The sequence below is a fragment of the Anas platyrhynchos genome, chromosome 13 (genome assembly GCF_047663525.1).
Source record: "Anas platyrhynchos isolate ZD024472 breed Pekin duck chromosome 13, IASCAAS_PekinDuck_T2T, whole genome shotgun sequence".
NCBI lineage: Eukaryota > Metazoa > Chordata > Aves > Anseriformes > Anatidae > Anas > Anas platyrhynchos.
The window spans coordinates 14,345,065-14,370,556 of NC_092599.1; the positions used below are offsets into that span (position 1 = coordinate 14,345,065).

At 44.6% G+C, this 25,492-nt stretch overlaps 2 long non-coding RNA genes across 2 annotated transcripts in view; one reads left to right on the top strand and one right to left on the bottom strand.

The window, feature by feature from the left end:
• LOC106018900 (uncharacterized) overlaps positions 1-25,492 on the top strand; it is a 72,911-nt gene that overhangs the window by 31,460 nt on the left and 15,959 nt on the right. Inside the window, exons 6-9 of the long non-coding RNA XR_011812592.1 lie at positions 3,495-5,300; positions 7,265-7,473; positions 10,414-10,602; positions 24,807-24,985. This is a non-coding gene — a long non-coding RNA (uncharacterized lncRNA). The remainder of the gene's footprint in view (positions 1-3,494; positions 5,301-7,264; positions 7,474-10,413; positions 10,603-24,806; positions 24,986-25,492) is intronic.
• LOC110353776 (uncharacterized) lies at positions 10,593-13,655 on the bottom strand. The gene is made up of 3 exons (XR_002404708.4): positions 13,429-13,655; positions 12,596-12,618; positions 10,593-11,753 (listed from the first exon to the last, which is right to left on the bottom strand). It is a non-coding gene; the product is annotated as an uncharacterized lncRNA (long non-coding RNA).

The window sequence follows — 25,492 nt, forward strand, 5'->3', positions numbered from 1 at the left end:
TTCTCTAATCCCCAAGCCAAGAAACTAACTGAACTTCCAGCCTCTTAATATGAGTGGAGAACATCCTGAAAATAATTGCTGCAAACAAAACTAATCTCACCCTGCCTGCAGAACACCCCTGAAGGATTGCCTTCTAAGTGCTGGGACTTAGATAAGAAATAAGCTCTCTTTAGTGATGCGTGTGCTTTCTAAATAAACTCCTTTTAAACAGACTTGCTGCTTAAATCTGTTTATTTACTGTGGCACATTGTGCAGATTATGTTTTAAGGAGCTCAGCCACCAACATACAGAGCTTTTTAAGTGAGATCTGAGGAGAAACGGGAGTGAGATTTCAAATATCCCATTACTCTTTTCACTTTAGGTCTGAGCCAGCTTCAAATTGCACCGGATTGCTGCCAAGCGTGAGCGAGCTTCGGTCCAAATAAAGGAGCTCTGGCAGGTCTGAGCCACGAGGCTTTGTTTCAGGAGCGTTTCAAGGAGAGGGGAGATGGCCTTTCGCTTGCCACTCTGCCGAAGCGGCGCGGCGCTTCGTGACAGCCCCGTGCCAGCTGGCCCCAGCTGCGCGCACCAAAGGCCCACTTAAGCTTTTTGCATTTCTTCACTTGTGTTTTTAATCCGCATGTACTGAGGTAGCTGTTAAAATGTTTGTACATGGGAGGCTTGGAGTTAGATGTGACTTAATCCTGCGCGCACGTGCGCTTCAGCCTCTGGCAGGCACTGCAGGGCCCGGGATTTAACCCTGCTGAGCCTTCACCTCTGTAACAGCTGTGGGATTCTGCTCTGCCTGGATCCAGTGCTGCTGCCATCCTACAGGGAACCTGAGTTCCTTGTGTGGGTCTTCTTGAAGCCCGGGGGCTAAAAGGGAATAAGGAGAACCACGTGCTGCAGTGCTCCGCTGCCTGGGCTGGGGCTGCGAGACGCTGCAAGAAGCTGAGGGCTGTCCCTGCTGTAAGGGATGCGGCCGGTCTGCGATCTAGTAGCCCACCTGGGAGGATTTGGGGGCTTGCCTTTCCCTTCTGGGGTTTCCATTCTGGCATATGGGCAGAGGAGGCTGCTCCTTGAGGCTGTCTGAGTGTGCTTTGCAGAGGGGCGAGCATCTCTGAGGGGCTGATTTCCCAAATTTCTGCTGGGGGAAGGGAGCTCCCTTCCCAACATGTTACCAGCTCAGGATTTGTGCGTGCAATAACCCTGGAAGGCCCTCCTGCTACCTGCCTGCTGCGTGTCCTGTGTGATCTCCTGTTGGGGAAGTCATCCCAAACACCAGTTTCTTGAATTTTCCTCGAACTGAGGAGCGCGATGACCCCAGCAGTGAGGAGGTTGTGGCTTCTCTCATCTCCTGCATGTGTAAATCTGGCGATCTGCTGCAGAGTGTGAGTGTTGGCAAATCTCAGCAGGATTTTCAGCCTGAAAGTTTTTGGCTGTGACCTGAGCGATGGCGTACACCTCGTGTGTGCTTGCTGCAAAGCATTTGGTGATTCCAGGGCCTTTGGCGTGGTGTGTCCAGGTTATTTTGGAGCCAGGGTTGGAACGTAGAAACTTGGGGAGTTTCGCCAGACTTTGTTCTTCCTTCCCCACACCCTGCCTTCTCCCTCCAGTGAGTGCTTTCACTGGGGCTGTAGGCATTGCTGGGGGGCGGAGGGAGGAGTTGGATGAGACAGAGTGACTGAAGAATTGCTTAAAGATACTTGTGTCTTTATCGGGTGCATTTGTTGTTACGATTTTGAAGCCTTCTACTGGCTGGAAAGCAGGTTTTGGGGTCTTCACTTTGGTTGCAGCCTGGCTGTTAACTTTGCTAAGATGAAGCATCAAACCAGCTGCCTGGGTTGGTACCTGCAGGTCTTTTTTTTCCTGTGGCTTTGGCTGGATGTTACAGCGGCTTAAATTTCTTCAGAGCACAATCACGCAGTGGGATAAAGCCTGTTCCAGGAAAGTTTTGTGTGCTCCTCTAACCCAGTGACTTGCACCCCTTCACAAGGACGTAGCGTGGGGTTGCTGCTGTTTGTATCCCTGTGCCTGGGGTACACCGCTGCTGGATGTCTCTGGGCACCTTTTCCCCCCATTTCTCCCATACATCTTGGCGGAGAGAGTTGCTTGTTGGGGATTTTCCTGTCTCCTGAGTGTGCACAGGAAGAGTGAATGTGACAGGGGATTTTGGAGACAGGGCAGCACGTTCTCCCACGCACTTTTCACAGCTTTCTGCAGAGCCTAAGGCTGATTCTTTCTTTTGACACCCTCCCTTTCTTCCCCCTTTCTGCTCACCTTAGTGCTCCTCTCATGAACTCAGGTGAATTTATTCCCTGAAGTCAAGCAAGACAGCACCTTATGCCTGTGGTATAAATAGAAATCTGACGTGTGTGGCTTCTCCACACCCACAAAACGTGGTGTTCGCCCCTTTGCGTCCCTGTGAAATGCCAGCACTGGAAGGAGGATGGAGCCTTGGCCGTGCCGTCACCTGCCTGGCCACTTAGCTAAGAAATGGTCCAAGGTTTGCCGAGGCAGAAGCTTGGCCATTGCAGCAGCAGATGCATCCATTGAATTTCTGAATAAAATGTCCCTGTGTGTTGGCACAGTAAAAGGCATGTTGCTTCTTGTAGGCCAGCCAGCACGGACAATATTTCTGGCCGGGGCCTGTGCAATTAAAAAGCAACCCCGTGTTTTATGTTCACGGTACCTGGCTCACCGCTCTGCCTCCTCTCGAGCCAATCTGTCGGGCTGGCAGGGCTGGCACCGAGGCTGATTTGCTCCGAGAGCCAGACAGAGCCAAGCGGAGGCTTAAATGGACAGCCCACCGAGGGCTTTTCCCCCGAGTGTCTTCGGCTGGTGCTATGTGCTAACATCTGCTGAGGCTTGTCTTTCCGAGCTGCTGCCACTCCTTTCGATGTTTCTTTGTATGTAACAGGGGAAAGGGGAGACACTTTGTCAGCTGGGGGCTTTGCAGGGAGCTGCACTTTCCTTGGCTCCCCCCACAGCAGGGAGGAGGCTCCCTGAGCATCACTGTTTGGAAGGGGACGCTCCTGTGGGGGAATTGCACCTTGGGGGAAATGCAGAGCAAGCCTGAAAAGAAACCTAGAAGTAAAGCCTGAGGTTCCTGGAGGCAGGAGTGAAAGCTGCATCCGTTTTCAGAGCAAAAGAGTGGCAACACCATGTTGCTGAGCAGCAAGTGTCTAATGCGGACTCAACTGGTCCTTCCCTCCCACTCTCTTTTTATCTTTCTGGTGCTCAAATGTACACTGATATCCTTGTGTCCCTCTCTACCCTTTGGGAAATAAAACAAAAGGCCCATGAGTGCCTGTTGGGAAGCTGTCCCTTAGCAGCGTCTCAGGTTCGTATCTGCTTTTTTGGAGTTTTCAGATGGCCACGTGCAGTTGCACCCTCTCTGGCTTCACTTCTGGGCTTGCAAAAGGTGAGGTTCAGCCAAAGGAAAATGTTCTGCAGCCAGAGATGCACTGAAAGTCATCTTCCATATGTTGATTTATTTTTCTTTTCTTTTGCAGGGCAACTTGTACACTTCCTCTCTGCTGTTTCCCAAAGAAGACAAAGACATCTTTTTTTTTTTTTTTTTTCTTTCTGTAAGTTGTAAACTTCTGGAAATTACTTTGTTTTGCTTGGAGGTAACTAAAAATTGCTGCATTAATTTTAAGTCTGTTGTTGAATAATAAGTGCCTGGAGGTTTGCTTTTTGCCTAGTAGGGTAGTGCCTGATGAGATTTAAAAAACGACCAATATGTTAAACCCTGAAAGCAAGAATTCATAGAGCAGAGATTAAAATAATAATAATAACAAGAATGGAATTACCTTTCAATTTATTATTTTTTTTTTCCTTAATATTATCTGGGTCCAAAAGTGTCCCAGAATTTGGATTGTCATGAATATTGGTGTTCTCTCAGCAGCACTTTCAAGGGCAAATATCCCCAGACGTGCTGAAAAACAAATCTTGCTCCCTTCCTTCAGAGGAAATCTCGTGCAGTGCCATGAAGCAGTCACTTGTGCCACCATCTAGTAATCCAGAGGGTGATTTGCCAAGTAAAGCATCACAAAGCCGACACTTGGGACACAAAACACTACAAAATGGGCATCTCCCGTGCTGGAGTATAGATCCTTTTCCTAGGGAAAGCCAGGGGGCCTTGCAGGGACGTTTGGTTGAACCTCAGATACTGAGAGTGTCCAAACTGCCCTGACCTAGCCTCTATAAAGTGATCTTGTATTAAGCTTCCAAGCACTGAGCTTTGTGGGGTGCCCAAAGAGCCTTTTTCATGACCACCTTTATGTTTCTGTAACGGTACCAATTATAAAATGGTTCCTTTCTGCGATGCATGAGGCTGAAGTTTGGAAAGAAATACACAGAAGAAGCTGCTGGGAAGTTTGAAGTTTAGAAAAGAGTTCTTTTATATAAAAATGTGTTTTTATGGTGTTTGTTCTTAAGTGGATCTGATCTTGTGAGATAAAGAAGAGACTTGCTTTTGAAGCAGAAAGGGAAACAAATATGCAAATAAGTAATTAATGACGAAGCACACAATTAAAAACCCCCACAACTCCAGCAAGTGTGTTCATGAGAGCATTATATTAACACTGGTAAAACAAAGGGCTGAGAGAGGCCCCAGATAGTAGGTGTATTTGAAATCTAATCCTTTGGCTCTTTTGGTTACCAGTAAATGCAGATTCCATGCATGCAGGGCTCTAACTGCAAGGCTGTGCACTGAGCTAAATGTCTTCTCCAGCTTCATCTCCTCAGCCCTTGTTTGCTGGGGCTGGGGACCCAGACAGTCTCTGGGGGCACTGATGTTAGCACAAGCACTTGCAATTGTTCCCAATTAAGTGGGTTTCTCTTTACTCAGGTCTCCTTGATCCTTCAGAAACATAACAGCAATTTAGATGTTTGTGGCACATTTAATACATTTAAACTGTTACGCTGCTATTATGTCGTGCGTGGCAATAACATGTAGTGTATTTGTAAACGGCAAATTGTGGGATTGGCATTTTGCTTCAACTCTTGCGAGCTGCATCCTTTCCAAATCAAACTTGGGGCAGTAATGTGTAATAGGAACACGAAAACCAGGAACAACTGCCATGTCTTGGGAGCAGCACCATCCATGTTCTCTGCAAGCAAAAGGATCCCTGCCACTGCCAAAGGTACGATGAAATGGGCTTTGGGGCTTTTAAGGTTGGAGAAGGGAATTTCTGATGGCTTGTTTGCTGCCGTAGGGCTGCTGCTCGTCCCCAGAGGAGGCAATGGCTGCGCACCGTTGAGAGAAGGCTGCACGAAGACATCTTCAGATGTGGAAATTCAGCTGGATGGCAGAGGTGACTGCACCCACCCTGTACAGTGCTGCTTGCAGGGCCTTGGCCATGCAGGCAGCACTCCTGAACCCTTTTGCAGTTGCTCGCAGAAAGCCAGGTCAAGGGGGCTGCTGCCAGCAGCTGCACAGCTCCCAGGATGTGGTATTGCACCAGGGGCTCAGTCTCCAGGGTGTTGCTAGTGTTTGGATGAGAAACCGCTGAAGGAAGTTGGCAGGAAGGGATGTGAAGATACAGGTGACTTCTGTCCTTCAGCTCAAATAAAAGCAGTGCTGTGGACTGCTAATAAATGCCCTGCTGCCAAGTCTAACTTGGATGTGAATTAAAACTAGGTTCTTGATGGTTTGTAATCACATAAGATCTCTCGACGGCTTCTTAAAGTGTGTAGCTCTAACCCCAGTGTCCTGGCCACTTTCCAGCTCCTATAATTACCGTCTGTCTTTCCTGCCCCTTCCCTCTTCCACCCCTGTAGTTTCAATTAGATAAGTCGTTCTTCACTTCTCTCCAGAATAATGCATGTGTCTGTGTTCTCCCGACAGAGAAAGTCTCCAACACCTACTATGTTTTTTTATCTAGACATCATTTGTTTTACATTGTAGTTTTATTATCTAATTAGCGTTATCATGTGAGCGTACCTGATGCAGCCTGCCTAGTGCTGGGGCCTGAAGCTTTGCAGGGAGTGCAGCATACAGTTAGTTTATTATATTCTAAACTCTGAACTCAGTGAATTATTTAGACTTGTACCAGGCTTCCCAGTAGCTATATCTGTCGGGAGGAAGTTGGTTAACTCATTTGTACATGATAATACAAATATCAGAACCTAGAGTCCTTAATGACTCATTTCTGGCCACTGTGGTTTTTTGCACAGCATTTTAAAAAGTGCCCTGGGATGCTGAAACAGCATTTCTGTAGCTGGAGCTGATGGCAAACAACAGCACGTGGCGTTGGCCGAGCCCTGGTCTGAAGGTGAAGGCTGCCGAGGAGCCTGAGTGGTGACGGGGTGAAAAGCAGCCGGGCTCTGCAGTAGGAGGCTTTTTTAAATGGCTTTGCAGGCTTTTTCCTGCTGTGCTGTGGCAGTGCCCCTCAAAAGCAACCTGAGCAGCTGGCTGGGTGAGGTCACAGAGGCATTTCTATTGCTTTTTAAACTCGGATGAGTTTTTTTCAGTTGAGCAAGGAAAGCAGGTCCTTTACCCGCGGATGGGAGCTGTGAGCAGATGGACAATGACTTTGCATGAGCCACTCTGCTGTCGGAGCAGCGATCCTCATTGACAGAGAAGTTAATAAACAGCAGCAGAGTATTCCACAATAGGCATCTCCAGTCCACTGCCTGCAACTGGTTGTAATTCAGCTCAGGACCTCACAAAATCTTGTGTTTCCCAACCTGTCATTTGAATGTGTCAGTTGGAATTAAATCGGGTCTAGTTCAGATGTGGTGAAATTGATCTTTGCTTTCTGTACTTAACTGGGATTAGCCCAGGACTGTAAGTTTTTGGAAACAGCCTATGCAGCTAATAGTGTGCTATGTGGGTTTGCTGTGTGGAATGTGCAGGTGTGGTATAAATAAGAGAGGACTGCATACAGTGCTGGAAGAAAAAAAATAACTGAGAGGAATAAATTGTCTTCAGAATCTCGTAAGAATATACTGTTTGCTTAAGGAGGAGAGTTTAATTAAACTCTAGGGGTGGAATACATCCCAGGGGAGAAGGCCAGCCTTCGTATGAATCAGAGTTGCACATTAACCTGGTTCTTCTGGCTGGTACTTGGAGGTGCAGGATGGGTGTTTGCTTCTCTTGTCACTGGGGAACAAATCAGCACCCCGTGATGTGGGCAGAGAAGAGATGATCTTTTGGACTTTGGGTGCTTTTCTGCCCTTTACCACCTCTCCTGCTCCTTTTCAGAGCCCAAACCCCACAAGATCAGTTCATTAACTGCTTGCTGCTGATGCTCTCTTTCCCCTTTCTGTTGCTCAGGAGAGCCAGGAGCCCCACTCCTGCCTGCTGGGAGCTTGTGGGTTGCTGGCAGCCCCATGGTGACACAGCGCCATGCTTGGAGGGAGGAGATGCAGATACAGCACACACGAGTAGCTGAGCCCTGCAGAGGATTGGAGCAAGAGACCTACATGTCCCCAGCTATGCAGAGCACGTGTCGGTTTGGGGATCGATCCCTGCCTTGAAAGAAGGTAGGAAGAACCACAGTTCATATGCTGTAGGGAGCAGCATCAGCTGCGTTGCAAAGTACTCTCTGTTTTGACGAGAGCCCATAGAAACACTGGAATAAAACCATTAGGAGGTTGTGTCTGCTTCCTGCCTCGCTGTCTGCACTGTCTGGTGCAGGTGTAATGAAAGCAGATGTGGTCCATCGGGCATCTTGCTGCTCCTGGGGGAGCTGTGCAGGCTGTGATGCCCATTAATCTGATAAAAATTAGAGTGGGGCAAATCTTGAGCTATTCCAGAGCCAATTATGGAAAACGGTACGCACTTACTCAGCTCTGCTTCCTGTGGTTTTTCAGAGAAGTGTCTTAGCAACACTTGAACACAGCTGCATGAGCAATGCAACTACTGTACGATTAGTGTAGGTGGAAGGAGACCATTCTGCTTCAGGAGAGGTTAAACAATTAAAGTACTTAAGAAAAAGTTCTCTCTTAGTTCTGAGCAGTCTGGCTGGTAAAGCAGACAGCACCAGGGAAAGCAGTAGAACTGCGTTGGCAAAAAAGTCATACTTGGAGATTGAAGTGTTATCCACGAGAATGCTGTAAGGGTGAGAGAACAAAAGCATTCTGACTAGCAACTGCCTCATTATAAAGAACCAAACCAGACCTCGAAATCCTACTGGGTAGTTACAGCATTAGTTACAATGAAGTTTGTGTGGTTCTAAAGTCGCTTGAAAGCAGCCTTAAAGTCAGTGATAAGGTTTTTTTTTGTGCCGGTCAGATGTTTGTCTGACTCCTATTTTCCTGGGCTTCTGCAGGAAAAGTGGCTTTTATGCAAGTTCAAATAAACTGTGTGTGTGTGCGCAGTGGCTGGAGGCTGCAGATCTGGGATGAACAGACTCGCTTGTTCCTGTACATCCTGCATGGGCAGCCTGTGCCAGAGAGCTCTGGAGTCCTGGACAAGACTGACCCAGCGTTCATAAGACACGTCTGGGCAAGTTTATTAAACCTATGCTAGTCTGAGCTGAAAAAGCTCTGCAAAACCCTGTGTTGAGCAAATCCACCTTTAGTTCTCTCTGAGTAAAACCACTCCACAAACATGAGCAAAAATCTATATGTGTTACTTACAGCTGACTTATCTTTTCACACAAAACATTTCAGTAAAAAGCAAAAAAAAAATTTTTTTTTTAAAGGACTGGGCATTCTCTGTGCATGGGGGTTTTGCAGTGCAGCATGTGTGAAAACAACTGCACTGTTTGGCATTTCAGAGAATCATTAAGGCACATTATAGAAACTGAGCCAGGAGTGTTTGCCATGCTTTGTGTGTACTGGTAAGTCTGGGAGCAGATCAATGAGTTTATACCAGTGTTCAACAATACCACTGTATCTTTCTGAAGTAATTGGGCAATTCACAGAATGAAAAATGTCATCTGAGGGTGCTAATGTTCATTTCTGTAAGAGGAACATTTATCTGCTGTTGCGGTGTTCTATGAAGACCAGGCAGTCACAGACATCGTTTTTTTTTTTTGTGTTTTTTTTTTTGAGGTAATTCACTTCCTTTTAAGGTTGCAAGTGAAAAACAAACAGACTACTTTGTGACTGTTGAATACTCTGGTGCTTGCAGTACAGGTGGAACAGGGAAGGTCTTTCTGCTTAATATTTAGGACTGTCAGTGCTTAGAAGTAAGGCACATGTGGTTACCAGCAACTTGTGGTGCGTCTTAAGCTCTACACCAGCCCCCTTTTCCCCTGCCCTTTCCTCCGAGCTGTGAATTACTGGACTTGTAAGGGGAGGAGAAGGAATGGGAAGGGTCTGTGCCCGAGACTTCCCCAAAGGTAATGCTAAAAGCCCAGTTCTGGGCTTTTTGAGCCAAAATGCTCTGTGTTGGAGCACTGGAGAGGCTTTACCATGGTACCACAGTTCAGCACTTGGATGGGCAAGTCAGGGAAGGTCCATAAGAGACCACTGATGTCTTTGATCCTTCCATGCTCTTCTCTGACAGCATCCTGTGCAAAATGTCTGCATCATGAGGATGTCAAGCACAGTGAAAACACAAGCATTGCCAGCGGAAACACAGATCAACAAAGAATATTATTCATTGCACCATTGGGGAAATTAAATCAAATTAAGCCCTGTTTCATTTGTTGGGGTAGGAGATTATTCCTCATTGTGCCAGCAATTCTTTATTTCGCTCCATGAGGAATTCATCCAAAGTCTAAATTTTGAATGGCTCCAAAATAAAATTAATTTAAGCTGTGCCAAACACTTACTGTCATTTCTTCCTTATCACTCAGAAGTGAATCCCTTTGTTTTTCTCCTAACTTAGGAACTGCAGGAACTGTAACTAAATTGAGGGGGTTTGCTGCTTTGTTGTAACACCAGTTTTACTTAGTATTTAAGGTATTTGTTTTGACATCTGCTCCAAAAAAGTTAGTTGTGAGCTCAGGAGAGCAAAGTGTTATTTCTTTCAACCTGGTTTAGCCCAAAGGGAAGAAATAGCCTCTCGTACTATATGCAGTATAGAAGCAAAGAGCACAGTGGCTCCTGGTTGGTTTTGCTGAGGTTGCAGCAGAGTCTGGCTTACAGAGCGGAGCTGACGTTTATGGTTCAGCATTTTCCAGAGTGCTTAATCCATGGGTACATCTTAAAACAGAGCTAAGAAAGGAGACCGTCTGCAAGATGTAAGATAGACTTGAAGAAGAAGATCCTTTATGTTGGCTGTAGACAAAGCAGTGCTGGCAGAAATGGTGCAAACCTGTCTGAAGTGCATCAGCCCCAGCTGGCACAAGGGAAGGGCAGATGTACCAGGCGGTGTCTGACCTTGTTTCACAGGGGTGGCACCGTGCTGCCAAACTCAAGGTAGCACTAATGGTGATGCACAGGAGGGAGGCAGTGATTCGTCTTCTCCTGAGATGTCCTGGGCCTTTGCATTTCAGCTCAAGGGTTTCTGATGCTTGTGTTAATTTCCAGGGACAAGAGGGAGTCACAAAAGCCAATCTCCCCACACATCGTGGTGCCTGGTGTGCCGGGAAGTGTTCTGCTCAGCTGCTCGCTGACCTGCCCAGCGTGTGCCGCACCACGAGGGCTGCTCCACACAGGTGGAAAGGTTCGCTCTTCTGGCGTTTGCAGGGAAGGAAGGAAGGAAGGACATCAGTGGAGGTGAGTTTTCACAACAGCTGAACTTGCCTGGCAGCAGAACACACCCAACCTGCATGTGACACCTCATCCTGTGGTGCCAGCACACGCTTAGCAGTACCAGCAGCACGTGAGGGAACGTGCCTGGGAGCTCAGGCTGTGCTCATCTACTGGGTGTCTCCACTCACACTGCTCACTATATTCAAGAGAATGGACTTGGAGTGCCTACGGACTGTTTTTGTCTAGTGGAGACCCATCTGCACAGCCAGGTGTAGGGCGCAGGGATGTTCAGATAACAGTTAGGAAATTCCCTCCCCTTCAGTGCAGAGCAGAAAGGCTGGAAGGGAAGGAAGCCCTGCGGGGCAGTGGGCCTGCTCCAGCCTCCAGTACCTGCTCAGACCAAAGGAATAGGCAGTTTGATTTTCTGTCTAGTTGGTCATCTTCAGGCACAGGGCGCAGAGGGTAGACTGTGGAGAGAAGGCATCACTCAGCAGTTATTTTATTTAGCTAAAATTAGTCTGCTGGTTCCTCCTGCCTTCAGTTCCCCGACTATAAGTTGGGGCTCTCATTTCTTACCTTCCTCACAAACTGGGACATAAATTGTTTGAGCAAGAAGGAATTGGAGTGGGACAGATGGCACCACCTGCTGCCAACACTTTGCTCCTTGCAAGGCTTCCTAGCCGCTGAGTCTGTTTCTGGCAAGAGACTGGGAGACATCATTTACACAACCGGGTTTGTCTGCTTTCCTGAAGTCTGCAGAAAGTAGCTGCCCTATTCTGGTTCTCCTTCCCACTCTCTCCTGTAAACAGTCCCTTGTCCCATCCACCACTGACAGGCAGGATAACATCCTTTATTTCTTTAAGATTTTGTGGTCTTCAATTTCTTTCTGCCATTTATGCTTCCACTTTCCAGCTCATGCTGCCTTTTTGGCTACCCCTTCCTCTACATGTGAGAGAAAGTCTTGGGATGGGACTATATGGGCTAGGAAGGGGGAGGATGCCAGCCTTGGGGGGAGAAGAGAGCATACATGTATACAAGGAAGGAAGAAAATTAATGGGTTGGAAGTCACTCAACCCCCTTGGTCCTGTGAGTGTGACCTACATCTAGCAGTCCCGCAAAGGAGGCCAGGCCCTTGATGCAAAGTTCACTGGGCTCCGTGCTGCAACTTAAATATTCTGTAAAAAAAAAAAAAAAAAAAGAACAAAATCCTATACCCACAAACTGAATATGAGCAGTAGAGCATACTTGAATTTTCTGAACCAGTCCATGCACTTAAAGATTTAGTCAATCTGATTATGATCAAGACACAATAAAAAAGCCAGTTGCTCTTCAGAGAAATTAATTCAAGTGGAACCTAATGCACATGGGAAAGCCTTGCATGGGAAGCTCAGCAGATCCTCAGCAGGTGGAGATTTGCTCAGCTGAGTTGTACTCAGCAGAGTGACTCCAGCTGAAATCAAAGTGGGGATCTAGCTGTTGAGGCCCGTTGAGCTCACAGTACTCAACAGCTTGTGTGTGTATCAAGAGTCCCATCAAAGATGCCCGGCAGGCTGAAACTCCAGAAGCACCTGGGGCTGATCAGGAAACGAATGGCGATAGCACCCAAATGTACGTGGGAGCAATAAGCTGTCAGCAACAAATGATATTTTTAATAATTACAAGTGGTGGCAGACTTTCTTTCCTTTTTTTTTTTTTTTTTTAACTTAAAAATGGCATCTGAAGCTTCTAAAAAATAGAGAGGCATCTGTTGTTGGTGGAAACGTGTTTAAAAATATGGTGTTTTCTTTGCAATGAGAAGAGTAATGGGTCTTAATGTAGCAGTGCTGAGTCTTTATGTTCCTTGCTTATGGAGCATTGAAGAGAAGAGTAATTTATCAAGATTATTATGTTAAGAGAACAGCAGCAGCACTTTGAAGGGAGGGCTTACTCACATAAATAGCCATGTAAAGAAATATTAATTCTAATGGATTTCCTGTGTGTGCCATATGGATGCAAGAATATTCATGAAGTGACTCACCTGATCCTCTTTATCCTGAGTGCCTGCAGAGGAAGAACAAGTTATAGGAGAAATGTAACTTTATTTAAAGGAAAAAAAAAAAAGAAATAAAAACATCTGAGGCTAAGGTAGGTAGCTTAAATGCTTTTTATCTTAAAAGCATAGATGCATCTTATTCCTGGTGGGCTCTGCTTTCTATATTTTCCCTAGAAGTTTTCCTAATTAACATAATAACTGCCACTTTCCCCACTCTGTAAATTGCAGAAATCACCTACCCTGTGATTTCTGTCTATACTATAGTGATGTTCCTGGCAATTCCAGCTTCTTGTTACTAAAACTACTTTAAAAACCTTATGTATAAAATATATATATAAACTTACATATCGCCTGCAGCCTTTGTAAGCTAACTCCTCATTTTCTTCTGTGCTAGTAGTGTCTTCCTGTCTGTGGGGACCCGAAAGGGCAGGCTGATGATGTCTGCAGTTGTATCACGTTGTCACTAATCTGTCCCCCAACTACAGGTCCTTTGCTTGGAGTCTGGGATCACAAAAGCAAGTAACAATGAAAGCTCTTTTTGCTTTCAGTGAGTTCGTTTTTGCTGTGCTTTGGGTTATAGCTGCAGGCTGATTTACTTTTCCTCATTGCACATAGGCCTGGGACCCTTTTTCTTGTAAACTAACAGCCAATTTGGAAAAAATCCTGAGTGCAGATAAGCTTCTGTACAGTACCAGTTGCCTGTTCAGGCTTGTGTTATATCAGTCTTGTTAAACTCCTCTGTATGCTCTTGTTCTGACACAGCATTTGCTTAGTCTTTGACCTATTGATTTAATCTAAAAATACCTATAGGTTCCTACCTGGGTAAACCTAGGAAGAAATTGATGCAGAAAGACTTGTTTCTGAAGGCGGGAGAAGAAATGCTGTTTAGGTTGAATCCAAAACACAAAGTCCAACTGGAGTGAAACTGCAAATTGAAAAGCTAGGCAGTCCATCTGGAGGAGGCTGCCTGATGCATTCATTTCCCATTTCAACAGCTTTTTCCACCTGCTAATGATGCATTTGACTGTTAGAGGCTGCCCTGCTGATTGCACTGCTCCCAGGAGAGGGCAGTTCAGCTCTTTTTGATTGCAAGCTGCACTGAGCTGCTGGCATAGTAATTGTCAGCAAGTTTTGGGGTAATTATGACCAAGCCAGTAAGGAAGGCACGGGTCTGCATCCAGATGGCTGTTCAGAAGCGAGGGGCAGACAGAACGGGGCTGTTAGTTTGGAGGGAAGGGCAAACATGCCCAACTGGAGCACAGCATTCATAGTTTTTGACAGGCTGCTAATCTTGTGATCTTCCGTGCTGTAGCTGAACTGCAAGACTTCCTTCTTCACCCTCTTAAAGAAAAAACTTGCTCACAGGCTCTGTATTTCATAGTCCTGCCTGGCAGGACCATGGAAGCCACTGGTCACTCCAAAGCGGTTGCTGGAGGAGGAACATCTGGGTGAGCAATGGGCTCACGCTCTCTGGGAGAAGGTGGAGGCTGTTGGTGGAGGCAGCTGTTGCAGTGGCTGTGGTTATTGTTGCTGCAGCAGAGATCACAGGGAAGAGACGCTACCTGAGACTTTTTTCCCTGTTCAAAATGCACAGAAAAAAGTGAAAGATGCAGCCTTGGTAACCTCAGGGCCCAATCTTTCCATCCGGCTTCTTTTTTTCATTGAGCTGTTAGTGCAATTAGAAAATGCTGAGTGTTAAAACAGGCCAGAACAGACAAACGTTTGCCAAGATCCTGCTGTAGAGCTTGAAAACTGTTTGTGCTCATTTTCCACGTGGTATTTCATTGAATGCACATGGGCATCATCTTTAGACCAAACCTGTGATTTAACGTGTGGTTCTCAGGAAAAGTTATTTTGTCATAGAAAAAACTGGCTGCCTCACTCCATGACCTGTCACCAGAGTGATGATAGGGTTTTATGAAATGTAGCATGTGCTTCAACTCGTGTTTGACTACAAAAATTTTTCTGACCACTGCGGTAAGGGCAGCGCGATCTGCTGCACATGGCCCGTGGGCATCTGCTGTGACCTTCAGCTGGAGTTGGTGAATGGTGTGCCTGCCACTTTAGAAGAAAACATAAATAAGCATGAAACAAAGCATTAAGGTGGAAAAGTTGTATTAAACTCTAGATATAATTACTGTTATTTAAGCGTTTCTTTCTCCTTGTTCCTGTGCTCTCAAGAAGTCTGACTTATCACTGCACAAACCTTTTTTATTGCTGAAAGAAAAATTCAGATTTGTCTGAAATTTAACAAATACTACTTTTCATTAAGATGAAAGACAAAGCAGAAATGAATTTGGATCTAATCCACAACAGTCTGGAAAAAACAAGTCTTTAGCACAGTATCTTTAACATCAGAGGAGCAAAGGAAATGAAGAGCGGGACGTACACAGGGCTGTGAGGGAGTGCAGGTACCCTTCTTCCTCAAACACCATGCATCAGGGGTGACAGTCTTTGCCAAAGATATGACAAAATTCCTACCTAAAAGGACCTCAGCAGACGATGTTTGAGCTGCCGTGGTGGAAGCTGCAGGGTTGTTGAGTCTTTCATTCGTACAGTTCCAGTTTGCCTAAAGAACTTAAATATTTATGAGAGCAGAACTGATACCACGGTGTCCCAGCTTTAAGCAGATGCTCTAATCAGACCAGGGGGACTTTCCTTTCATTGCCAGCTCAGCAGCTATTAGTCTCTCTGACATACTAGATGAGCTCCAGCCAGGGAGGCTGAGCCTTTTGTGTCCCCTTGGAAGATAGACCCTGATGCTTTGTTTTGTACTTCCCTGGCTGTTTTCCTCCTTCCCTGGAATGGCCTTTCTCGACATTAGGAGGTGTCATCTCCCTCTGGCTGGGCTAGGGAGATATTCTGGGGAAGAGTTGAACCATTGCATTCCCAAGCTTTTTCTTCTGCCTCTCCTACTCCTAGGTAATCCAATAACACCATGTCAGCAGGACTGAACATTTAGCTTTTCTATGTATAGCCTTCAAATGTTGGCAGTAGGTGATAAAGAACTAATTTCCGAACTGGTTTTTGGTAATGATATTTGCATCTCTCAAACCTTGTATTTTTTCCAAAGATTCATTTAACGGCAGATAACAGAACAAGTCGTGGATAACCTTAGATAGCTGAGGTCTTTTAGAAACTGATAGGCAGTAAGCTGGCTTTCCTTATGTTGGAGAGTGAGAGTAGGCGACCACACATGTTCATCTGATCTGCCTGATGGAAGGAGCAATAATCTGGGTGGCACATGGAGAATTAGAAAAGTACAAGGCATCTGAGCACAACAGGGATTCCTGCTTTCCATGTGACATTTGAAAAAGCAGTGATATACTGTATAAGGTAATGAGCTCAGATATTGTTTCAGCAAGCTCTTATCTAGGGTAATGCAGTAAAGTATATTTCAGTCAGTTTTGAAACTTGCTTGTGCTGTCATTCACAGGCTGCATGAGCAAGTGTGACGTGTGGGTTGCAGGAGGCTGTTGTAGGAGCTCCTGCTTGTTCAAACCAGCCCTGGATTACAAGGGGAAAGTGAGGAATCTCTGCAAACATTTCCATCTAACACATTTCACCCAGCCACCTGAGTTTTTCTCAAATCCCAAAGATTGCGGTTTGCAGCTCCAACATAAACCCCATTACAGTAATTACAGTAACGCTCATGGAGATTATGATGGAGCACGTGTGCTGTCTCTCATCACAACGCTTGTGTTAGAGCTGACAGTATAACCTGGCAGCCTGGTGCAGGGTTGGTACGCAGGTATCAAGTGACACATGAAGTTGGCAGTAAAGTTTATTAAGAGATTTAAATTGTTCTAGTCTCATCCAGGTAAAACCTCAGAAATTTATGGTGATAATTTTGCTCTTAATAAAGAACGCTAAAACGTTCTTTGCTTTCAAATGCTGAAACATCTTCAGCAACTAAAATTTCAGACTCTTCCCCAAGGCCACGTAACTCTTTGTTACTTTACACTTGACTTAAATTACTCCAGTTAATATATCTTAGTCCTCTAACCTTTGCCAGAAAGGTCAAAATCATTTGCTAGCAAATGATAAACTCGTTTCCTACCCAAGGACTCTCAGGAGTATAATGATTTCTTCTACTTAAGAATACATTTCTGACCAGCATGGGCAAACCTTGTAAAAAATTTTACTTTCTACCACCTGCTGTGGCCATGTACTAATCCACTTCTACAGGGACTGCTCATGAGCTGAAGAGAGTAACTTCTGCTAGTATTTAAAAATAAATAGATAAATAAATTCAATTGTTAGATGCGTTTCTATCTCCTGCTTAGATGTTCTGTGGGCCTTGTCAAATTACAGCATGTGAAAGGCCAAGATAAGCAGTTTCCAGTCCTGCACCAGTGACAGGTTTTCCATGCATAAAGCCCACAGTTTTTATGTCTTTTATCCTGCAGTGCTGGGTTATAAACCTCCTTTCTGTTGGGGAGAGGACTCCCTGCCTACCACATCAGCTGGGCTTTCACTCTCTGCTGTGGGAAGTCTGATCAGCACCAAAACCAGCATCATTTTGAGATCATTTGTGAGTGTACAAAACAGGTGGTTTGTGAGTTGGACTTGCAATCACAAAATTATCTGGTTTCGTTTATAAAAAATTAGGGAGGAGCAATCAGAGAGCAGAGCAGCAGTGCTGGAGCGCTTTGATGCAGCACCGGTGTGAGCAACAGGTAGAGGACGTGCGAGGAGGGGATGTTTCCCTGGCGCAGTGCTGTGGGCGCTGCAGAACGTGCTGGGAGCTGTGCTCCTTCCAGCCCCTTCTCGTCTGACAGCACAGCCCCTCTGTGAGTTCCCAAGTCACGGTTAAGATCGTATGTGCACAGCTTATCTTTGGGTGGTAGGATCGCTGTTTCCCAGCGCAGGTTTTCAGCCTGAGGAGGAGGTTCAGACCTTGCTGACAACCTGAGCCTTGAAACGCTGCGCTGGGTGGTTTCTCATGGAAATCCCTCTGGATTTGTGAAAATCTTACTGTGCCCTCAGGGCTGGGAAGTGTATGATTCTGGTTGTGAACTCATTGCTAAATGCACAACTGAAAGTTGCTTTTCCCTATGCAGGACACATTTATTTCATTTTGTTTGTTTTTCAGCCTTTGTTGCAGCAACTTTCTGAAGTCGGGCACAATCTCTACACAAAGCAAGGAAGAGAACATATTTAATTTGTTTTCCTTTTGATGTTATGCCCCTTTGGCATGGCTTTCTTCTAAAACTGCAGTGATAACTAAGTAATTAATCTCCAGTGCAAATCAATAAGTGAGTCGTTTCATATCCGTTTCCTTTCATTTTGTTTTTCTTTGCTGGGCCACTTTTCTCCTGGCAGTCTAATCCCTCTGTCGGGTTGGAGGCTCAGCCCTGCCGAGCACCGCCGTTGGGTAATTTAGTCACTCACTCTTCCAGCAGCTTTTTCCTGCAACCTCTGCCCTATTTGAGAGGGGTTGGAGCAGCCGGCTGTTGTTCACGTGTGCTTGGGTTTAGCTGTGTGTGTAGTTACGTGATTGACCATTGCCTTTTATTTCCTAAATTGCACATTCCTCACTGACTTGGCGAATGGTGATTGTCCTCCCATAGCCGTGTTGTGTAATCAGCATTGTTTCCTCCATGGGATCTCTGCTCCTTTGCTGCATGTGTTGGATGAATCAGGGAACAAATCCTGGCTGGGCGGTGAGTGGATGTTGTCTCTGCCAGATCACTGCCTCCACTTTCAGAGCCCGGGGCTCTTGCAGCAAACGGGAAACATTTAGGAAGAGGTTCTGGATTCATGGTTAGCGATCACCCCGTTGTGGTAGAATCCTGATTTGTTACCTAGTTTTAATGGCATTTCACTCTTGTTTTTTTTTCTTTTTTTTTCTTTTTTTTTTTTTTTTCCTTCTCTCTCCTTTTACTAAATATGTTGTTTTCATCAAAAACTTGGAAACTTTCTCTTTGGATATACTGCCAAAGGCAGAAGCAGAGCACCTCTGAGGTGTCAGTGAGGAGTGTCTCTGCCTTCATGCCTGCAATGGCACAACAGAAGGGAAGTATTATCTGCACTATTACCTAAAATACACAGCTTGCTCACAGAGGAGAATAATGACATGAAGTACAGAGCTTCTTTCCCTGTAAAGCATTAGGTTGACAAAGTGAGCTAGGAAATTTTAGAAACAGTATTTCAAGTGGATTTTCCAAGATGTTCTGCTTTTGCGTAATGTTTTCTTGGAAGTTTAAAATATTCTTGTCGGTCTTGTCTTAATGGAATCCAGTTGTGGCACCAGCACTAACCAGGATCTCCTTTGCATTTTCTCGTGTTAATTTTCTCCTGTGTATCATTCAAACAGTCCTTTGAGCAGCTCAGCAGGGCTGCTGCTTCTTCCTTTTTGTGGAGAGCACTGCTACTGATAGGCAGTTCGTTCTGATTCCCCCAAAAGGATGGGGAATCCTTCCAATTTAAATTAACAGCTGTTTTAATGAAGTAACTGAGCTGTAATTAAAGCTGCCACTTAGTAGTGCCATGCCATTTGGGTTGCCCCTGACATGAAGCAGAGGTACACATTTTATCGCTGTGACCTTCCAGCTGGTGAAACTGTCCAGTTCAGAGAACATCTCTACGTGACAATCACATCAGCACTGAGCATTAATTGTTTATTATCTCTACAAAAAGACTTCATTAAAGTTTGCAGAGACAAAACTTTCATACCTAAAATACACCTTACAATGCTTCAAGGCTTCCAGTGGACTCAGTGCAGCCGTGCTGTTCTGTCTGTGGTTTGGCGTGTGCTGTGCTAAATATAGAGGAGTAAAACCTCTGTGGTAAAACATGGGCATTCTTTAGCAGTTTGTTTGCAATGAGAAAAAATAAAGCAAGGAAAACAAGTGACACTCCAGCAGAGCAGAAGGTATAGAGTTGGTGTGTTACTGCATGCGATTCAAACGTTCAGTATATGTCATTTTCTCTAGGAAAGACTGCTGATGGATGCCCTCTTGGTTTGCTATTTTTAACTCTTGGATGTATGTCAAATTGTTGAGAAAACAGTAAGAAAGCTGTGCTGAACTAAAGAGCATAACCAAGAGGGAATAAACAACTTCAACCGTTTGAAGTTACTTGATGCTGTGACTAGCAAAAATCTGAAGGCATTAATCACTGACTCACTTAATCACATTAATCACTTAAATCTTACTCCTCCTAGTAAGAGCTGCTTCAGCGGACCCAGGCTGTGGGTAATTTGTGGGGACCTTTTGGGGGGATGGGTTATTAGAGACTCCCCCTAGCTTACTTTATAGACACCTAGGCAAAAACACTGCTTTAATCATTTCTGGAGCAATCTCTGTGGGAAAAAGAAGGTGTTGCTGAATGAGACAAACAGATCTATCTGAAAGGGAGTTCTGCATGTGCAGAAAATCTGCCTGGTGCTGCTTGTCAGCAGGAGCTAAGGGTCTGCTTAGCATTGCTCCGTGTCCTGTTGTACTACCCCTACTGCCCCATGTGGCATGGGAATGCCACCATTTGTCTGTCCCAGTTTGGAACTTGCAAAGCAAGGCTTTATTTAGCTTCAGCGTGGGGATTTCCTCTTAGCTTGGGAACGATTTGCAGGCAGGCTCTTGGAATAGCAGCACGGCCGGTTGGCATCGACGCTGTAGGTGATGGATGTGGCACGTGAAGCTCAGCGCTGCTCTTCCAGGCTCTCTCCCCTTTTGGTGCTAACAGGAGGCTGAATGCCAAAGTGTGGAGCAGGACGACTGCACTTGTGAGTCGTGCCGCTGAAATCAGCGTTCCTCTGCAGCAGGAACCTGCTGAAGCCTGTGCCCAGTGCCGCTGGGCTTTGAGCATTGGCAATGAACATTTTATTCTGTATTACACTTTCAAGCGCTCTGATGCAGCTGTAAGTTCTAGTAATAGATTTAAAACACCCTCAGGGCTTCTAGAAAAAATCCAGGTGTGAAATTTGAGCTAAAATGTTGACAATGGGCGCTGCTGTTCTCCATGAGAATATACTTAGCATCCCGTGTGGAGGTTTTGCATTGTCACTATTCCCTGTTTGGGACCAGTTATTGCTGGGCAGGGGAGAAAGATTGTGCAGGAATTCAGTGTGATGGCCATTTTTAGGATGCTTTTGTAGTGATCTTTTGTAGCTGGTAGTCTGCTAAACTGTTTACCTCCTGGAGACCAGTTAGATGAAAGGCCAAAGACGGTTTTAGGTCTAACAAAAGGAAATTCTTCTCAAGAAGATCTTCCTCCTCTTCTTATTGTCATCCCATTTGTCACTCATTTCTCACCCATTTTTATGGACGTAAACCTCATAATTATTGGAACAGGTGAGATCAAATTCAACCTTAGCATCTGTGATATGAAAACTTCTTTCTTCTTCAGAGTCTTCCTTCCCCAACCTCAGCTTGAAGAGCTCTCGTGAGGATAACACTATCTCATAAAACTAAAATCCATGCAATCAAATAGTGTTTTTTTGGTTAGTAATTCACGATTTTGATTGACATTCTGTCTGGGTTTTGGTGGAGGGATGGGTCTGCTCCAAGGAAATCAGTCTATACTTTTTTAATAGCTTAGCACTAAGAAATAACCTTAAAATATTAAAAAAAAACCACTAACAAACCTTGAAATATTAAAACCATAATTTAATATAGTCTGTAGCATGACTTGAGGCATCAGGGCTTTTGAAAAAGTTTATTGTTTGGTTTTGTGGTCAGAAACTCCGAAGTACTCAGCGTGTATACATGGAGCTCTTTCAAAATCTGTTCACAATTATGAGTACAAGCTCTTTTGCAATTTGAGCTGAGGTCCTTTGTTTTAGATTTAAAATGTAATTGTATTCAGGCCGAGAGGACCAGGATAGAAATCTCTTTTGCTGTTGAGTACATCCTGTGCCGGACTTTGTTGCCAGCAGCAGTGACAGGAACTCTTGTTCACCCCGTGTCTCTGTACAGGATGCACATCCTTGTGAATAAAGTTCAGGATTAGAAAAATGCCAAGTGCCATGTAATTTGGGCTATTTTGGATCAAAGTACAGATCAGGTCCAGACTGCGAGGCCTCTCAGGACTCTGCTTGTCCTGCCCACTGCCTGGAAAGGAGTGCATCGCAAGGCTGCAGTGCTCATCTCACTTGTTTTCGTGTAAGTAAAAGACAGTAATAGCAAGTTAGTGCTATAGGATTTGACTTTTTGCTGTTCCCCTGGCTGGTGCCATTTCCTCAGGCATCAAGAGTACCACGAGCATCCCCCGTCATTTGGAAGCTGCAAGCCAGGGTTATGCAATGCTTGCACACTTGCTTGTGTATGCAAAATTCATGCAACCCAGTGTAGCTTTGTTTTTCTTGCCAAATCTAAAAGGCATGCACCAGGGAAATAGGCCTGGTTTGTTTTTCTTCATACCAAGTACTTTCAAAGTGCTAAGTGATTCCAGAACCTTTAAAAAACAAAACAAACAAACAAAAACCACAGAAGTCTCAGACACTGGTCCAAAGTTTCCAAGAAGCAGCATAAAATTGTGCCAGCAGAGACACATAGAGATGTTGTAAAGCACTGGGTGGGGGGCAAGTCATTGCTTAATGAGGGTGTTCTGTAATGTGACTCTCTGGAAGGTGCTCCAGATCTCACAGTACCCTTGGCCATTTTTTTAAGAATCCATACCATTAGCTCATCTTACCACTGTCCAGCATAACCATGTTGTCTTACCATGTTTCATTATTTTGAAAAGGATGGGTCGGAGTTATCACCTGGATATGGTAAATACAGGTCAAGGGGTAGAGAACAATCAGAATTTACTTATATTGCATATTACGAGATGCTAAGTTCAATTTGCGTATTCTCTTGTGAAAGATTTCTGAATGTTATAGAAAGTTTAGAAAATGGAGTGTAAAGGAATCAACAACCCTAAACTGACTTGTTGTGTATCCCCCGAAAATGAGGCTCTTTGTGTCAAGATGGGTACCAGAATGGAAGCACCTGCTCCTTCTTTAAAATCTTTTTTTCTTATGTGATCTTTTTCTTATGTGAGAGAATGTGATGTTGGTGCTTCCCCAGTGCTGTGTGACTGAATTCAGCAGCCAGGCTGATGCACATACCCTTTATCTTGTATAAAGAGTCAGCATAGCTTTAACCACCCAGAGAATGACTGGGCTGGGATAACCAGAGTGCATCAAGAGAGACCATCTCAAAAGCTTTTGAACATAAAGCTCAAGGAAGTGATATCAGACACTAAAAGAAAATCCATCATCCAGAAGCCTGGGTGTAAGCTTTAGCATATCAGACCCACTTTACAGTAGAAAGAACACAGCCAACGCTGGCAATCACAGTGTTGGTACATTATACGTGCCCTGTTTTCTGCAAGGAACTAAACCATCAAATCAAACAAATATGCTATGTTTAGTTTATGAATGCTGATTTTGCTTTAAGATGCAATTACACACAGGTGACCTGCAGTCCTTCCTGGTTCACCTCCTCGAAACCCAGCAAAAATACATGCCTAAAGCTTGAAGGCTTGTTTAGCTCAGGAAGGAAAAGTGCATCCTTCCAGCTAGGTTTGCTAGTGAATTTTAAGTGTGCAGGGGGTGCAGGTGGGCACCATACAGGGATGTTGACAGCAAAAGGTCACTGAAGACTTTGGTTTTAAATATATATATAAAAGACATAAGTTACAAATACACATAATATGCATATAGATAGAGCTAATGTATTTGTTTGCAATATACATATAAAAGAGAGCATGATGTCATTCTCCAAGTCAGGGTGATTACTGTAAATGATGAAGAAATATCATAGATGATTTTTCAGCTAAAATAAAAAAGTTTTCCTGAGGAATTTCAGCAAGCCAAACCCATAGCAAGTGTACATTTAATGCTAGGGAAGGTGCATAGTGAAGAGACTGGGTGACTGAATGTCAGCATGAAATGGAAAACGGTGGCTGACAGTGAGTGAGGGAGATTGGGCTGTCACATCAAGGGGGAAATCAATGCATGGAAGCAAAAATGAAGTAACACTTTATCAGCTAGTTGGATACCTTATAATGATGTTCAGCCTTTGGACACAATGCCTTAGGCAGACTGCTGATGTGTGAGGAGCCCCGCGTACATCTGCCAAGTCATACATATTTTTAGGTGTTCATACGGATTTCAGTGGGTACAGAGAGAAAGAAGAGGTGGAAAAAAAAAAAAAAAGATTACTGTAAAAAGTGCTAGTGCTGTGACACCGTCATCTCTGGAAAGTGATGCCCATTAGAGGGGAACAGGACCTGAAAGATACGGAGGGCTGCTTGACAGGACAACTGCTGTGGCATCTGTACTCAGTCACTACTCTTTTATAAATATAAAAAAAAGAAAATGCTGGCAAACAATAAGTGACTTAAAACAAAAATTTGAATTTTAGAGATTTTGTTCTTCTTTTTAGTTTGCTTCCCAAGGACCCAATTATCTGGAGCATGAAAGCAGATGCTTGTATACTCACCATGATCAGACAGTGTTTTGCAGGTGCTAAGCCCACTCCTCTTGGCATGATTTCTGCCTGCTGGAAAAGAGAGCGGTTTATGACCTCTCCAAAGGAGAGCTGTGCCAGCATTTTGCTTTTTTTCCTCTTTTTTTTTTTTTTTTTTTCAGTTTTCTAACTCACACACACACCTGCATGAAAATTGGCTCGTGTCTTGTTAGCAGAACACAGAAGCGGTTCCTCTCTGTGCCCCAACACTGCTTCAGTCGAGTGATTGCTGTTCATTGTACAGGAGGATGGAGGAGAGGAGAAGAGTCCACGTTGAGCTCTAACGTAGATATGAGTCAGATGGCAGACAGAGGTCTGTAGTTAGGTTTGAATCAATTTCTATACAGAACGTCTTGTCCTTTCTGTTAATTTGCAGATTTTGGAGGGAGATATAAGCTCTGCAGCTTGGTGGTGTTGCTGCTGGCCGCTATGGTAGCACCCTGCACTTCCAGGTTGGGCACTAGCCTGTGCCCCAGATTTCTTCTATCTGTTAAGTAATACACATTCACTGTTGGACAGATTCACAGCAAAATCTGTAATTCTTTTCAAATTTAAACTAGGACCATGAAAAGTTCTAATCTAAAATACCTTTCTCTGCACCCCATGTGTGGATCCTAAACTGGAGCTTAGCCTACCATGTTGGCTTACTTGCTCTCCTTCTCACAAATGTCTAATTTTTTCCTAAACTTTGAAAACTGATATTGTGTCTAAATGCCACGTATCTCATGTGTGTTCAGGTTTTCTGTAGGCTAACAGGTTACTTTGGTCAGTGATGCCTGTGGGACAATGATTGAGATGCTTCTCAGATATATTTGGAAGTTCTGATGAAATGATTTAAGTGATGACATCACCCACCTGAGGTCACTGGTTTTGCTGATTCTTTCTGCTTGAAATTGGTGTCACTACAGCTAGGAAGGTAAGTGCAAACCCACTTCCTAGGCTGATGTTTTCATACTGTTTTCTTTGGATGTCAGAAATAAATGCATTTGATCATTAAGCTCTATAAAATTGAGCTATAGTTTATCGTTTGAGTCCATATTTCACTTCCAATTAGTTTCCTGGGGGTGCTTGTTTTTATTGACCTCTTATTTGCATTAAAAGCTCACGGAGTAATTTGTGTTTCTAAGAACCTCTGCTCATATGGCTTTGGCTGTGATCTTGCCAGCGCTAATGCACTAACCAGGAGCAGTGCCTCGATCAGGAGCTTCCAAGTGAAACAGAGAAACTGCCGATGGAATAATGATGTTACTTAGCAGATAATACTCATTTGCTTCAGTGCTGACTGAAGTGGAAGTTGCATTTGATATTAAAGATTACCATCCTGATGACAGATAAAATAAGGGAGGAATAGGAAGCATTGTTTCTTCCAATCTTTCCTTTTGAAGTATCTTCGTGCATAAAAATGATAATTTTGGAAAAATGT